We start from the raw sequence: 16,910 nt of genomic DNA on the forward strand, positions 1-16,910 counted from the left end.
CTTACGCTGTGTGACCTCGGGTCACAAGTAATGGCTGCCAGCTAATTGATTGAGAAAGGCTTGTCTGGCGGGGCCTCTCGGTGTCCTCCCTTTACATTCCTAAGTTCTGTGAAAAGGCACTAGCCGCTGAGCCTAGCAAGGAAGGAAAAAAGAGAGGAAGTTTCTCTGTTCTGATTACACTCCGCATTCCCTTGTAGTGAGCTTACTTCTCTCCACCCACTTCTTACCAAGAACTCCTTAACTTGAAGGTGAACCTTAAAGCCTGATCCCAGAGTTACCCGAAAAGTGATCTGAGTCTTTATTGAACTGAAAGAACAAATTACCTACTTCAGGCGGTGGGGAACGTATGGAAATTATATTAGAACTTCAGCAAAGTGCCCAGCTGCATAATACAGAAGCCGGGACTCAGATTGACAGGCAAATAAACCAGCTCGTGCAAGGGGCCTCTGGGTGGCAGCTCTGGGCTACTGGGTGTTGGACAACTATAGGCAAAACTGAAATGGAACAGGGGCAGAAAATAGCACACTTTTACTCTACGCAACCGTTGCTTTCGCATGGTGAGTGCAGATTTAAGATTATTTAAAATATCCTCTCTATGTTGTAAAACAAGTAATCTCTTGTGCTCTGAGGGAAATGATAGCAAGAGCATTTCTTGTAAGTTCTAGTAAGGTGACTTGCTTTTGTTTCTGCTTGATTTCACATTAAACTTGGCAGTGCTAACAGAGAAATACAATATTTGTATTGTCTTGGTGTCCTTTTTCTTAAAATTGTCCTTTTGTTTAAGTCATGCTTCTCTTCAACCTGAATAAATATTGTTTTAGGCAAATCATGTGTTGAATAGATAATGAGGGAACAACGGTGTGACAGAATATATGTAAACATTTCATTTAGTCCAACTTTGTGTCACTTCTCCACGGCTTCATGTTTGCTGCCCTGTCTCAGGAATATATAGCACAGTCTGTATGAAAAGAGCTTTGTGTGAGAATTCCTGCGAGTTAAAGGGTCAGGGCCTATGCGTTATCCGACTCACTGGGGTGTCTTCTTATTTTTAACCTAAAATAAGGAAAAAAAAGTGCATCTATACATATTAAAAAGTATGTGTGTTTTGATTCCAACAGTTGCCTTCTTATAGTTTATGTGTGTTATTCCTGGCAAAGGATTGTTTAAATTTCTTTTGAGGAGCAGCATGCAAACTTCTTTTGTTTCTTTTTGTCTTGTTTGCTCGATATTTCACTGTTGAAACTTTGCACACATTTTTTTTTTCAGTTCAATTATCTTGAAACAATACTTGGTAGTTTGTTCAGTGCAGATATTACAGAGCAAATATCTTCAAAGTTAGTAGCTTACTTTTCTGGAAAGAAACAAACTACCTCACAGTGTAAATTGTTCTTAATTCCTCAGTTAGCCATACTTATAATCTTATTTTAAATGTGCTGCTTGTTAAAAACAAAACAAAGCAGAGCCTACAGGGAGTATTCATAGAAACGTTATAGGATTCTTCTTCAAGAACTGCAAATTCAGTATTCCAGTGTTTAATAAGTGCCAAAATATTATTGCTGTCGTTGACTTTGTTTAAAAAGCAGTTTTCTTAACATGGTGTCACCAGATGAAAAATGTACCTTCCACGCTGCGATTTGATATAATACAGAGGTGTTCTGCATTGTTGTGTTTCACATTCATTTAAACTTTTTAAAAAAGCAACTCTGTAATACAAGTTTTGAATAATCATTTTAAAAATAAAATTTACTAAAGTAAGTGCCTTATATTTTTAGATTTATAGTTTCTGTTTGCTAAAGTAAATTAATAAATGAAAAAATATATTGGAATAATAGTGAAGCCATAAAACTTTACAATAAAGAAAGGAAAGCTTTTAAGGAAGAATGAATGTGTTTTTGCTTATAAGGCAATTTTGAGGCATTCTTTAGCTTTTGTTTTTCAAAGATTTGTGGAAAACTATCAGTTGCTGTAAAACTAAGTGACAGCCTTGACTTTAGTACCAAAACTATGTAGAAGGAAAATTATTTTTGAGCTATTCCTATGATTTCATACAAGCTTCTTTCAACAATTTTAAAATGTGACTGACAAATCTTTTTCTAAGAGAATTTGTTGATTATGTTTGTCACCTGTTACATTCATTCTTTTTTTTTTTTGCCCACATACACATTTCCTATCTGTTTATTAGTGCTAAAGGAAAGCTAAAGCCTTTTTTGAGAGAAAATGTTGAAGTTTTCATTTTCATGAATCTTTTGAGGTTTTAAAATTATGTCCTCTTCAAAATCGCCAAAGTGATTTTAATAAGGTCTTGGTTATGAGCTTGATATGAATAGTCAAAAAAAGAGATTTCTAGTGTTTGTGTTTTTCTTTTAATATGTCTTATTAAGTCAAGTTAAGGTGTGCCTGAGGATTTATGAAAGACTTAGCCAACAGATCAACCTTTTGAAAATGTCTCCCTTTGATATCAAGATTGTAAAAAAAAAAATGTTCACCCCTTACCTATCCGCTCCAAACCAATCCAGAAGCTAGAAATTAAAGGAACTTCATTAATTTCCTTGGTTAAGGTCTAACCACAACTCAGGAAATCACTGTGCTTTGAGGAGGGGCTGGAAAAGAATGGGGTTCCCTCTAATGGAAGAACATAAATTGTGAAAAACAAAAGAAAAAAAACTCTACTGTTTAATTTTCCTAGCATTTAATCTTCAACTATCTTCAGTCTTTTCTGTTCATCTTTATTTATTGTTTGCGGAAGTGAACTTTAAAAACTGAAATCAACCTCAGCATTATTTTATAACCACAGTTTTCAGAAGTCATATATTTTTATATAAGTTGAATTTTCCACAGAAGTTGAAATTATGTATTAGATTATGAAACAATGAAACTATGTTCACAAATTAATATAGGGTTGACTCTCTTATTTATATCTAAAACATATTGGCAATCATTGTCCTTCCCTTATATTACTTTATTATACCGGTAGACAGAGAGAGAGAGAGAGAGAGAGAGAGAGAGAGAGAGAGAGAGAGAGAGAGAGAATGTGTGTGTGTGTGTGTGTGTGTATGTGTGTGTTTACATTTATGAGTTCACAGAGAGGGTGATTGAGTGGCCAGGACATATGCTAGGGTTATGACACTCTTTGACTTACTTCCTTAATTCTCATGGTCACTATAAATTTTCCATTTTTTCTGTATCCTTTTAGCAGTAGACATCTGTTGCAGTGAAATTATGCCTTCTCTATTGAGGAAAAATGTCATATTATCTGTATTCTTGTTTAAATTACATTCATCAATTTGTTTTTAGAGATAATTTATTTTATCAAAATATAAGACAATTTATATGATTAAGACATATTTCTTAAATTTTCTTTCACACTAATTTATATATTTTTCTGGATTGTATTTTTGGTTAATTGCTCAGGAATATCTTCCAATTTACTAAGTCTTGTTTTGACTGTGTCCATTCCAGAATTTTTTTTGACTAACATATTTTCCTGGGAATTCTGATTCTTTTCTCATAGCCACTTTCATTGTTTTATCTCTACTAATTTTCTTGTAAATTGTGCTGATGCTATTTCTTACTTTGTCTCTTTAGGAATGCTAGCATGCTTACTGTGAAATTCTTAAATTAATCTATTATTTTTATGTCATCTGGAATGACTTCATTGCGTTTTTTTAAAATTTGCTGGCATATTTTTTTCTTTCTTTCTTCTTCTTTTTTTTTTTTTTTTTAATGATTTCACATGTCTTGGAATTTTGGGTTTCAGGCTCAACTTGAGTGAGAAGGATTAAAAAAGTTTTTCTCTCTCTCTCTTGGCTAGCCCCACCCCAATGCTGTAGTCACAGAGATGGCCTGCATGTTCTGTACCCCAAGCTCATAATGTCTGTTAATGGGGATATCATAGATCTTGTCACCAAATCAAACAGCAGTTTTTCCCAGGTGCTGACCCCCAGATTATGGATGCTGCTCTGGCCAGCCTATGTAAGCAGTTCTATGTAAGATATGGCTCCAAAGGGGTAGTCAGTTATGCAACTTCCTGTTATCTCAGATTTCCGTATGTAAACCTGACGCTGATTTTCAGTCCCTGTGGGGCAAGTGTAGCACCCCAGTTATCTCACAGATATAGGCAATTGCTTGCCTCTCATTCTAGAAACGAGCAGTACACTGCAGCTCACTTCCTGTTTCTGTGTTATCACTAGTCCCCAGAAGTGCTTACTTTGTTTTCGATATCACCGTTACACTATCTTGTTAAATATTTTATCTATTATTCTTACATGTTGAAAGCAAAGGCAAGACGCTCAAACCAGACTTTTGCAATGCCATCTTGACAAGTGTTTCCCAAACCATGGGCTCTCAAAATCGAAAACATGGGTTCAAATTCTGACTCATTTACTGCATTACCTTAGGCAATGTTTTCAATTACTTAAAAATTTCCCTCCACCATGTGACTTCTCTCTTTCATTGCCATTTATAAGAATATCTTTTGCTCATTTCTGAAATGATCATGAACTTTCACGCTCCTTCCTGAGCTGCCATTTCTTCTCTTACTATCCTTTCTCCTTTATCTCATCCATCACCGTGACTTCAGATACCATTTTTAGCCAACCTCTAACCCATTTCTTATCTCCAGATTTTAAACCTGTATATCCAATTAGCTACAGTCAATTCCTGTTCAACATGGTCAAATCTGAATCATTTCCCTATCAGAAATAATTTTTATTTCATTTTGTCATCTACCTGGTTGCCCAAAATAAAAACAGAAAAAGAAAATTTGCCATCTTTATACCTCTCTCTCCCCACACATTTAAGCTGTATGGAATAATGATTCTATTTCTAAGTTAGTTGACTCTTGAACAACATGGGTTTGAACTGTGCAGGTCCACTTATACATAGATGTTTTCCAATAAATACCTGCACTGTTTTTGATCCATGGTGGGGTCCGCAGATATGGAAAGCCAACTGTAAGCATTGATCTTCATCCTTTTACATATGGTACTTGAGCCTCCATGGATGCTGGTATCCACAAGAGGTCCGAGAACCAATTTCCTGCAGATACCGGAGGACAACTGATGTAGTTATGTTTTGCGGGAGTCATAAGTTATATGTGGATTTTCAGCTGTGCAGGGTTGGTGCCCCGAACCATGTGTAATGAAAGGGTCAACTGCATTTCTGTTTGTAATGTAATCATTTCCCTGAACACATCTACGCATTTCTTACTATCTGACTTATACTGAAAGCCCTTTCAGAGTTGTATCACTCAAGGATGTATTCACAGTACCCATCTGGCATTTGTTGAGGGTGACTCCTGTGACAATTAACTCTAAAATTCCAGCTCTACTTGTGGCAGACCAAGCATGTTCTTGGGTAGGGAACACCCACTGGCACAAAGTTATAGGTGCTTGCTGTAAAATACCCTCAATGTAAGGGAAATATGAGTGTCAAAAATATATGAGAACACCAAGAGCATCTGCACTGTACATTTTAGAAGCATTTAAGTTGTTTCCAAGTGTTATTTCAAACAACATTGCAAAGAACATCATTGTATATGTTCCCTTGTGATCATATATTGAATTTTTCTTAGGGTATATATACAAAAGCAGACTTGCTATGTTGTGAGATATGAGTGGTCTAAATTTTACGACTCTCCAAATTACTCTCCTAAATAGTGAAATTACTCTTCTAGGGTGCTGTACAAATGTTTGCTTCCATCAGTAGTTATTAAAGTGTCCTTTTGCCCATATCATTTCCAATCTTTAATATCGTCTAATGTTTTAAATCAATCCGGTGAGTAAAAGAGTACATTACAGGTTTTTAATTTCCAATGTGTGTATATATATTATATATATAATATATATTATATATATATTATATATTATATATAACATATATATAATTATATATAACATATATAATATATGTTATTTTATATATAACATATATTATATATAATTATATATAACATATATAATATATGTTATTTTATATATAACATATATTATATATAATTATATATATATGATATGTATAATATATATGTTATTTCTAATGAACCCAGCCACTTATCTGATGAATATCTGAAACTAGATGAGCAGTGAAGAATTTAGCTATATAGAGACTATAGTATGTCACTCATCTTTTGATGTGAATACATCTTTATTTATTAATGACTCAAATGCCCTCTTCAGTTGATTGCTTCCTTATACCTTGGCCAGTTCCTTATTAAGTTGAATGTCTTTTTCTTACTAACTTTTTGGCCTTCTTTATTTATTTTTTGTCATCCCAACTCTAATCCTTGCCATATAGGTACCGTCACCGAGTTTCTTTTTGAATATAAAGCAAGTAAACATAGATTTTTTTAATTCCTCCTCATTATTTACAGTAATTTAAACCAAGCTTTTGTCATGTAATATACTGTGGAGTTATTTTAAGATGTGCAAAGAATTGTGCTGCATGATGAGGGATGAAAACATGAACACAACCTACCAACTGAGAGCTTAGTCTCACATGTGACATTGACAGAGTTATAAAGCACTGTGGGAATTTAGAGGGGTGATATTTTTTTTTTCCAACTGAAAAATTAATATTCCTCAAAACAGTTGAGAATCATGTGTCATGTATTTTTTAAAAATTTTTACCCAGCAACTTAAATATCCATTTTTTTATAGCTGAGGAAAGTGTGGCAAATCTGTATTAAAGAAAAAGTGTACAAAGAACCTACTACATATCAGGCACTGTGACAGGTATTAATGGAAATGTGAAAGTGAAGAAGGCAGATAATGCCTAATTACAGGGAAGGTAGAACCTAGGAGTTAAACAGCAATAAGGAAAGAGTAAATACAGTATGATCAAACACGGGCCTCCTGGGAGATGTCAAATATTTATTGACAGAGTGTCTGTGTTTCAGGCTGAAGCATGTTTGAGGAATGGAGATATCCAGGTGAGGTTGGGGAATGTTACAGACAGAGGAAGAGTATATATAATATTGTGAAAGTGAGCTCATGCTGAGTTTGAGGAACTGCAAAACATTCAAATTGGGTGGAGTAAACAGTGCTAGGGGTGGTGAATAGCTCAGAAGAAGCTATAGGGATAAGTACTGGCTCACTCCTGAAAGGCCTAATTTGGACACTGTCCTAAGGGCCCTAGGGAACCCTTTGAAGGGCCTAATAAGACTGTCAAGAGGTCAGATGTTGTCTTTACCTAGAGAGAAAAATATCCTGGGGCAAGAGTGGTAGTTGAACCATGACAAGAAATCCTATTCTCAAGAAATTTCTTAATCTGGCCACTATCGTTACCGAAAAGATACAAAAACAATTTTTCGGTGTCTGTAAACTTCCGATGTTTATGTGCAATATTTATGTGTATATAAGTTCCTCATTAAGTTCTTAAACTTGTCATTGACTAAAAAAATTCAAGGATCACTAGATTACAGTAAGAATAGTAGTTGATGATTCAGCCATAAAAAAAAGGAAATCCTGTCAATTGAGTCAACATGGATGAATGTTGAGGGCATCATGCTAAGTGAAGTTAGTCAGATAAAGAAAGACAAATACCCTATGATCTCAATTATATGTGGAATCTAAAACTACCAACTGCATAGAATCAGAAAATAGATGAGTGGTTGCCAGAGGCAGGGGGTGGGTTTGCGGGAAATGGGTAAAAGTGATCAAGAGGTACTAACTTCCAGTTATAAGATAAATGAATTCTAGGGGTGTAATGTACAGCATGATGCTATAGTCAATAACATACAATAATATTGTATATTTGAACTATACATTAACATAATATTTGAAAGTTGTCAAGACAGTAAATCTTCAAAGTTCTCATCACAAGAAAAAAGTTGTAAATACGTGAGGTGATAGATGTTAACTAAACATATTGTGGTAATCATTTCAAAATATATACATATATTAACAAATCAGTATGTTGTACGCATTAAACTTATTGATTTTATATGTCAATTATATCTCAATAAAACTGGGGGAAAAGGAACAGTGTTTGGCCAGAAAAGAACCTTTGAGAAAAATCAATATTTAAGGAGCAGATAGGGAAAGAGAAGGAGTTCAAAAGGAGATAAAGAAATAGCAGAAAGAATCATGGAAGCTGAGTGTGTTAAAAGCTTAGTGGCTACAAGAAAACGATTCTACAATTAAGTTTCTTGAATAAAAAAAAATTTATTTCTCTCATATTACAAGCTAGCCTATCCATGCTAACAGGGTCATTTTGCAGGTTACTCAGGAACCGAAGTTTCTTCTGCCTTGTTACATTGGTTGGGTTGCGAGCAAAGCTGAGCTCACACAGGAAGAGAAAAGAGCTTATGTTCAGGGACAAATGCCCGTGTTTAAGTTGAAGACAGTCTAGAAATTATATGTGATACATCTGCTCTATTCTACATCTAAATTATAAAGAGCCACAATTGGATGCAATAAAAACTGGGAGATTTAATTTCTACCTGGAAAGCCACATAAATAGACAGAAGGAGCAAATGAGTTTTGGGGGAGCATCCAGCAGTTCCCACACCAACTTTTGAAGTTAAAAAAAAAATATTTATAGGTTAGATAGCTTTATATACCCATTTGACATTTATTGAGTGCTATATTTGGTTGTTATTCTATGTGATAAGAATACAGACATTTAAAAAAAATCTTCCAAAGAGTTTATAATCTAGAAATGAGAGATGCTAAACAAATTAACAAATAAATATGTGATACAATATTAGGAGGTAATAACTACTAAGAAGAAAAAAAGTAAAAGGATAGAGGTGCTATTTTTACATAGACTAGTCAGGGAAATCCATTATGTTCAAAACTGAAAAGGCAAACTATTGAGATCTCCCTCTTTCGGGAAGAATTTGCAGTTGATTATAAGAGCAGAGTATTTGTTGAAATAGGACAAGGAGAGTTGCTAATTAGGAAGAGATTCATAGTTAAAGAAAGGTTATCTTTTTAATGAGTGTGGGGAGAAAATTGACCATGAGTATAGTCTAAAGAGAAAATGCATGCAGAGATGACATTGTTGCAGGTCCCAGTGCTGGAAGGAAGGGAATGGTGGACACAGGTATAGTTTAAATGTGATATCATTTTCCCTAAGTAATAAGTCAGGGAAGTTACTTAGAGTGAAGGCTGTTTGGGCTTTGTCAGGTTCTTGATGAGAATTATGAAGGTATGCAGTTGTTATGGAAAGCCTCTAGCAAATAGGAGAAGGCCAAATCTAGGAGAGAAATGTGTCGTGGAATTGAATCTGTGCTTGAGGTTTTCTGCATGTGGGTAAGTGGAAGGGTCCACCTGTGTTAGGCAAGAGAAGGTGGTGATGAGAATCGTTCAGGTGATAAAACATAATGTCTATCCTACATAGCTAAATAAATAGCCCTTCAGAAGAGAGCTGACCAGACAGCCACATGCTCAGTTCTAGACTATGCATGAGTTTATAAAGTGACTGAGAAATATGTTTCAGATTATATTTTTCAAAAGTTTTTTTAATTTAATAATCAAAATTCCAAATTTTTAATTTAACTGATTTTGTTGTTTTTATTGTGTGGGATTGTTGTGTAGGGTTGTAAATTGACTGTCACAGTTTTGAAATTAGGAAGACAAGTCATTGAAACATTAAGAAATTAAGACCTTAAGTAAATCTCTATTTCATTTTGTCATTTTTTTGTTGTTGTTGTTTTACATCTGCCAGTCACTAGTGGAATTACTGTTTTTACTTCATGGAATAACTAGGAAAAAAAAACTTCTGGGTAAAAAAGCATACAGTTTATAAGCTTTATATTTATTGATTTACTAAATTTTAGCATCATGTACGTCATCTTTTATATTGCATTCATCCATAGATGTTACATCATAGATCAGTCAGCCCTTCTTGTCAGGATATATTTTTTTATAACTTGATTCCTTTTTTTTTTTTGCCTTTTTTATCTGGATATTTGCATATTCCGAGCTCCACCCCCACCTTTTTTTAAATCAGGAATGACATTAGACATAGAGCAACCATAGCCAGAGTTATCAAGACTTTTTCGCTTTCAAAAGTAATACATTGGCATTATGATATTTTCTGTTTTTTCTAGCCTTTTAGTTTTTATCTTTTACTTTATAAAACTATTCATAGTTTCTGATTCTCAGATTACTCCAAGATGTATCTACCTTAGACCTTTTGAGGTGCTATTGTTGTTTACTTGTTTCCAAGGAAGTCTATTCTTTCTTGTATTTATATTTCTGTGGAATAGGAATATTTGTATTTACTGGTTTGTCTTTCCTCTAAGAGCACAAAAGTATCTCTACGATTTTCTTCTGGCCTTTCGTTGCATTCATTTGTTTTTTCTGGCTTCTCTTACCTTTTTTTCTGGAAGCCAGTTTCTGCGTTCCTATTTCCTAATTAGTTAATTTATAGTGAAATTCCTGCTTGCCTTCAGATCTACGCATAATCTTTCTCTCATTCCTCTACTTGTATTGCCATTTCTAGTTGCTGTAAGTTTCTCCTACACTGTTCTCCATTGCTGACATACTCTTCCTGTCAGCAGAAATTTCACTCTCATTTCTATAAAATATCTTCAACAAAGAAGAGGTAAGCACTTAAATCTCAAAACTAAATATAGTATTCTTTAACATATGTTAAATTTTGATATCTTATATGCCATTGATAATTGGCTTTCTTACTGTTCTCATTTTCTCAATCAATATTTCTTGTCAGTCACATGTAAATCAGTAAGATCAGATTTCATATGCTCTTGAAGGCAGGGTATCACAACACAATGTAGAAGATTTTTACAATCAATATTCATGTGTACTATTTATGCATCAGAAATTACATAGGGGAAAATGTCACAAGAATATGGCCCAAATCATCTCAGTTTAAAACACCTTAATCAACGTTGAGAATTCTTTTCTCCTGTGGATAGCAAAAATGATCAATGCTTACTAAATGTTATTAACCTTTTAATCACTGTTATAACTTTACTAAATCAATTTAATTATTCAATGGGTGATTAAAAATGAATAGTTATAAACAGAAATGGAGAATGGCAGTATTGACGCTTGATTCACACACACATATTGATAGATATATACATATATTATGGAATGTTATATTTCATATTTCATTTGTATAAGATACTGAAATACTTGGAATTAGGTCAGGACTAAATGAATTCTGTGCTTTGAAAATCCCAGGACACAGCATTAAAAAGGAGGAATCAGAATGTGTAATATGTTGATAGAAGGAGAAGTGACTCTGGGTGGTGAACAAGCAATGTGCTATATAGGTGATGTATTACATAATTGTACACTTGAAACTTGTGTAACTTTACTAACCATTGTCACCCCAATAAACTTTTTTTAAAAATAAATAAATAAATAAATCATGTAATTTCAAAATAATATTAACCTTTTAGAACAATTTGGGAGATTGACCTTCTTTAATGCCTTGAAGGCTGAGGGATTCAATTTTTTAAATATGGAAAATTGCATTCACCATAAATTCTGGAGCATTTAATCTTCCCTTCTCTTACTAGACACAAGCATGCAAAGATAACTAAGACAAAGTTGCCTCTCCCAAGAAGTTCATGTATCATTTTAGTTCACTTCATTTTATAGAAAATGTGACTATCACTTATAATGATGCTTATGTCTCGTTTTGAAAGAATGTTGCAAATAATGACTATTGATCTGGATTAACTCTTTGGGATTAACGTAAAAATTTTACTTTGTTTTAAGGGAAGGGATGCTACATGTTGCCTCATGGCAACCCAGAAAGAGACTCCTTACATCCCTCATCTCTTTCCAGCCACTCTGGGATGCACAAAGAAACATCTGACATAATTCCTGCTCACCAGTAGCTGAGTGGCATTAGAGAGGTTTAACTAACTATTGTTTTTCAATCTTTTTAGAAAAAGGCAGAATGGTAAGACTCATTCAGAGTATAAAGTATTACCAAATGAATATTATAGAAGTACAAAACCAAGTGAAAACAATCTGAATGTATTGACAATAAACATTATTGAAGAGTAAAACATCTGCTTAGCCTTGAGTGATGGGAATGATTGGGACATATGGCTAAGAATTAATAAGTCTAGCCAAATGGATTCAGTTCTAGCCAGAAGGTCTGGAGACCAATCCCATACAGATGTAACAAATCCCAGGAGGGTAATAATGTCTAAATGGAGAAACCGTTAGATCCAAGCAGCAGCCTGGGGATGGGTTCAGCACAGGAGGAAAGACAAGATGGCCATGTGAGTCAAGGTAGGGTCATTCAGGCAAATCCATCCACACCCCGTGATGGCATTATTTATTATTCTCCACCATAATAATTGGCTGACCAGTCAGCAGAACTGTGCTAGTAAGCCTACATTCACTGATGTAATAGATAAAATCCCAGCATCTTAGAAGTTCAGAATTTAGAGCATAGTCCAGTGCAGTGTGCCTTGGGCAGTTTTCTGCTCATTAATTCAAGAACTTGGGTTCTTTTCTTCTTGCAGTTTCACTAACATCAACTCTCACAGCCTCAAATTATGAGTTTACACATAGAAGGATTTCATGGTCCTGACCTGAAAGTGGAATGATGAATCCCATCCACATTTTGCTCTTCAGAACTCAGCCACATGTCCATAACATGTTCAAGTAAATCTGGTAAATGTCGTCTGTCTGTGTCCCCAAAAAGAAGAGTCCCAACCCTAAATCAGATAACGCAGTTTTGTTGTATGTACAAAGGTCTGAGTCAGGCGTTATGGTGGATACATCTATAACCAAGACACACTTTTTCCCTTCTAAAAGTTTTGGATAGAACTATATATAAGTAAATGTTAATGCAATCCCACATGTATTAGGTTCTGTATTAGAGGGATACAGGAAGGACTTCCTGGAAGAGGCGTTTAAGCAGACCTTGAAGCGTATAGGGGGTCACCATCAGGCAGAAATGGAAGGTACTGCATGAATAGTGACATTACAAGTAGCTATCAAATGGCTAGCAATGAGAGTCTATGATAGTTACAGAGATAAAGATGTCAGAGATGCTTTGGCACCGCCACCCGACAGGCCTTTAATACTGTTTATACTTCAGGAGCCATTTCAAAATCTGAAGCATATGCTTGTGAAAGAAAGCAATATTCTGGACACATTAGAATGGGAAGAAATTAGGGATGGGAGTCAATGGGGAACTACTTGAGCTAAGGCAGCAGGAATAGAAATGAGAGAACACTTAGGCAAAACATTTGAAAAAGTACATTTGAAAAGACGTTGAGATTGTTTACATTGGTGAGTAATCCAGAGAGTTTGTATTTCACTGACAGAATGTTCTCAATTGTTAATCCTTAGGAATTATTTGTTGAGTTCCAAAGAGCACTTAACAGTTGATTTCATTAGCCACAGAACTGTTAAAAACTTCTCAGGCAAGAACTTTTTTCTGGATTTGAACAATGACCTCTCTGGAAGCCTTGAATTTCATAGAAGCCTAACAGATACATCTTATATTGTATCCTCAAATTACCATATTTTGAAAAAAAAATCTGAACCAAAAATAACACAAGATAAATGACCCCTCCCCTCCTTTTAGGCTCTAACCAGGAAAATATATGCCTTTTCTCTTTAGCTGTCTTCCCGTCACCAAAATCTTCACTTTAAATTCTCTTCTAGACAGCATCAGAATATAGGTATATTTTTAAATTTTACAGAAAGGTAAATACATTTTAAAGAGTTTGAAAGCTTCATGTGTCCTTTTAATTCTACTAGACCTCAGCGAAGGAAAGGGTAATACTGGAGTTCTCAAGTGCACATGTAAGTCTCCTTTGCACTTTTAACAATATTCATTACTTAAAAAGCTCTCTGGGAATGAGGGTTTTGAGAGACACTTTTCCCCATTTTTATGATGCATGGGAAGTATTTAAATGTTTAAGGACTGAAATAGCCTCTTGAACTCCCATTAGACCTGCTAGCAACAATTTACCAGATGTAAAACATCAAATAGTGTTGATGTAGAATCTTTGAAGCCTGGTTTCCAGGTGTTCTGCCCTAAGAATATTTTTTCATTAGCTACTGAAAAAGTTACTCCTCCAAGAAGAAAGCCTAACCCTTGTTAAGGTCAAAACAAAAGACCCGCATCAGTTCCTGCAGAGAAAAGGTAACAAAGTTTAGATGACAACCATAGTATTATAATTAATATGTTACTGTTAGATCAATAATTTACTGAAAATTATTCCAACTTTCAGAGAAATTACCTTACTTCCATTAATCATGTTGTATGTTATGTTTAAGTTAAGACTGTCATTTGGAAATACAGTACAATAGCAGCATTCAAATGAAAGTATGTTAATTAGAATAAAAATTTCATCTAATAATATGGTTTTCACATAGATTTCAGTTACAGTGGGTAGTATTTATATGGTCTTAAAATGATTTGATCTAAGATGTAGCCGTCCTTTTAATGGATACATTTTCACAACATTAAAAAGAGAGGGACAGCCATCCTAAAAGTATCTGGAGTTACATTTATTAGTTCCCATTCATTTATAGTATTCACAGTAGGGAGAATGATGTTAAAGTAAGCAGAAAAAGGGACTGATTAGTTATTAGAAGATAAGAGTTTAGCTTAGCTTTCTGTCTTGCCACAAAATAAGTTCTTAATTTTCATCCATTATAACAATTCTATCTACAACACAGAGGTATTCTAAGGAACAATTATTAAAGCATTCAGAGAGAGAAGTATAATACTCCTGAGTTCTCCTCCAGTATTTTCATGCTACGATGGCTTAACTCCACTGACCTCATCTCCGTGGCCTGTGTTACTTCTTTCTGATCACTCATAGCTCTTTAAAGTAGTCTTGTTACCAATCTCTGTTTTCACCACCTGAGAGAATGATACAGTTTCTGCATTTCAGTAAAAATTAAATACTGGAACAGTGATAAGGATAAAGAAAGAAATAAATAGATTTTATTCTATAATTTGTTGTGGCCACAGGATTGCTTCTTTTTTTTTTTTTTTCCAAATTGCAATTCTTATTGTATCATACCACGTTACATAAAATCATCCATTAATGTTTTTCAAATCTCTTGGTGTTTGATTTTGGAATTTCTTTAAAGTTATTTCATGAACTAGAATCTTTGATTGGAAGACTAGGCTGAAATATGTAATCAGGTGTTCTTCTTCTTATTTACTGAGTTCAAATACAACCATATGTAAGAACACTTTCGATGTTTTTTTAAAAATAAGGTAAAGATTAACTCCCACTGACTTTTAAATAGTATGTAGTTGGAGAGAAAATTTTTCTGTTTCTTAGTTGAATTTTCTTTCTCTTTTCTTTTTATTTTTCATCGCCATTTTCCTACTCTGTAGAAATCATAATACAGAATGATTAAGTATTTAGGAAACATAACTTATCATTTAAATAAAACAGCAAAAATTTAAAAATGGAAAGTGAGGATTAAAAACAACTTCTGAAGCTAAGTTTTGGTGTATAACAACTGGGTAAATCTTTTGGTGAAGTACATTGGGTAGTATAGCAATTTGATACATAAAATAAAGTGAATTTCATATAGGCTTCATATAAAGAAGCCAAAATATATATGATCAATATAAAACATTTCCCAATTAAGAATTATAGGCATACATTAAAGTGAGAATAATTAAACTTTGTCCAGTGTTTTGAAAGTTGTAAAGCAATTGATAGGTGGGTGATCAGTGAAAATATTAATTAAGATGAATGAGAATATGTACGCATTTGTGTTTGGTTTGATTGGTTTGTTTTCCTATCCTTTTACAACTCCTTTTAGTGGTGAGATGTATCTTTTGGTTCTTATGCAAAGATAGGATTTTTGTTCACCTGCAATTTTTCCCCCAAGGAGGGAGAATGGAAGTTTCCTGACACATATAAAAAAGAATAAATGTTTTGGCTACTCTTTTATAATTTTTCCATTGCTTGTCAAAAGCAGTAATATTGCCATCATTCAAAAATGGCTACAGTAATGTTGACACTTCACAGATAAGAACAAGCTTATTATTCATGGAAAATTTACAAATGACTGTTGACTCTCCCAGATTGTTAAAACAAAGCAAAATTAATTTTTGACCCTACAGATCTAAAGTATCTGTCTCCAGCTTAATAAGCATCAGGAAGAAGATGAACTGAATAGCAGGAAAATCTATCTAGCAATGAATTTGTTCAGTTATTGGAGGAAAGTTCCAACGGAAATGGTGGAAATACCAGTTCTTTGGATAAGGGAAATCCAGCTGGACAAAGTGCTAAATTAATTTTAGTAAAGATTTAATATTGCTCTAAAAAGCAATGTTTCCCATACCACTTATAATTATTTAATAAGTACATTACTAAGTTGAAACTTTGACATTTTAAGTAAATTGGGCAAATCGAGGTATGGAAATAGGACATATACAGTAAGTGAAATTATTTTCTCCCTGGTGGGATTTGCCTGCTAATTAATATATAGCTGGTTCTGTAATACCCATAGCCTCCCTAGTTCCATTAACTCTGAGGACATAGTAGATAGTCAGCAAATATATGCTAGTTAAATTAAATCGTGAATATGTATATAGCGCAATCTTAAATTATGTTAGAAAAATGACATGTTTGGTTTAGTGAAACACATCTAGTTAAAGTACAAAGCCTTAGATCTGATGACTTAAAATATATCTTTAAATCAGTAGAAATGTGGAAGAACATGGCACATTAGAAATGATGGGATGATAACTTAGATTTGATTATAGCAAGACTGAACTGAGCAGCTGTTGAGATTGGATAATGATATGTGAGTTTCTCATCAGGCCTGTATAACATGTTTCCACTAATATACATTAAGAATGTCTGGATGAACTATAATTATCCCCATGGCTTTTGCATAACGTAATTAGGTCTTGCTAATGCAAAGTACTTTTATTAAGTGAGGAATGTTATTTACAAGTTATAGAAATGGTCACAAAAA

The 16,910-nt window shown here is 34.0% G+C and overlaps 1 long non-coding RNA gene across 1 annotated transcript in view; it reads left to right on the forward strand.

The window, feature by feature from the left end:
• Positions 1-499: 499 nt before the first annotated feature.
• The window catches only part of LOC117013245 (uncharacterized), a 508,384-nt gene continuing 491,973 nt past the window's right edge, over positions 500-16,910 (forward strand). Inside the window, exon 1 of the long non-coding RNA XR_004421294.1 lies at positions 500-557. This is a non-coding gene — a long non-coding RNA (uncharacterized LOC117013245). The remainder of the gene's footprint in view (positions 558-16,910) is intronic.

The sequence above is a fragment of the Rhinolophus ferrumequinum genome, chromosome 2, assembly GCF_004115265.2.
Source record: "Rhinolophus ferrumequinum isolate MPI-CBG mRhiFer1 chromosome 2, mRhiFer1_v1.p, whole genome shotgun sequence".
Classification (NCBI taxonomy): domain Eukaryota; kingdom Metazoa; phylum Chordata; class Mammalia; order Chiroptera; family Rhinolophidae; genus Rhinolophus; species Rhinolophus ferrumequinum.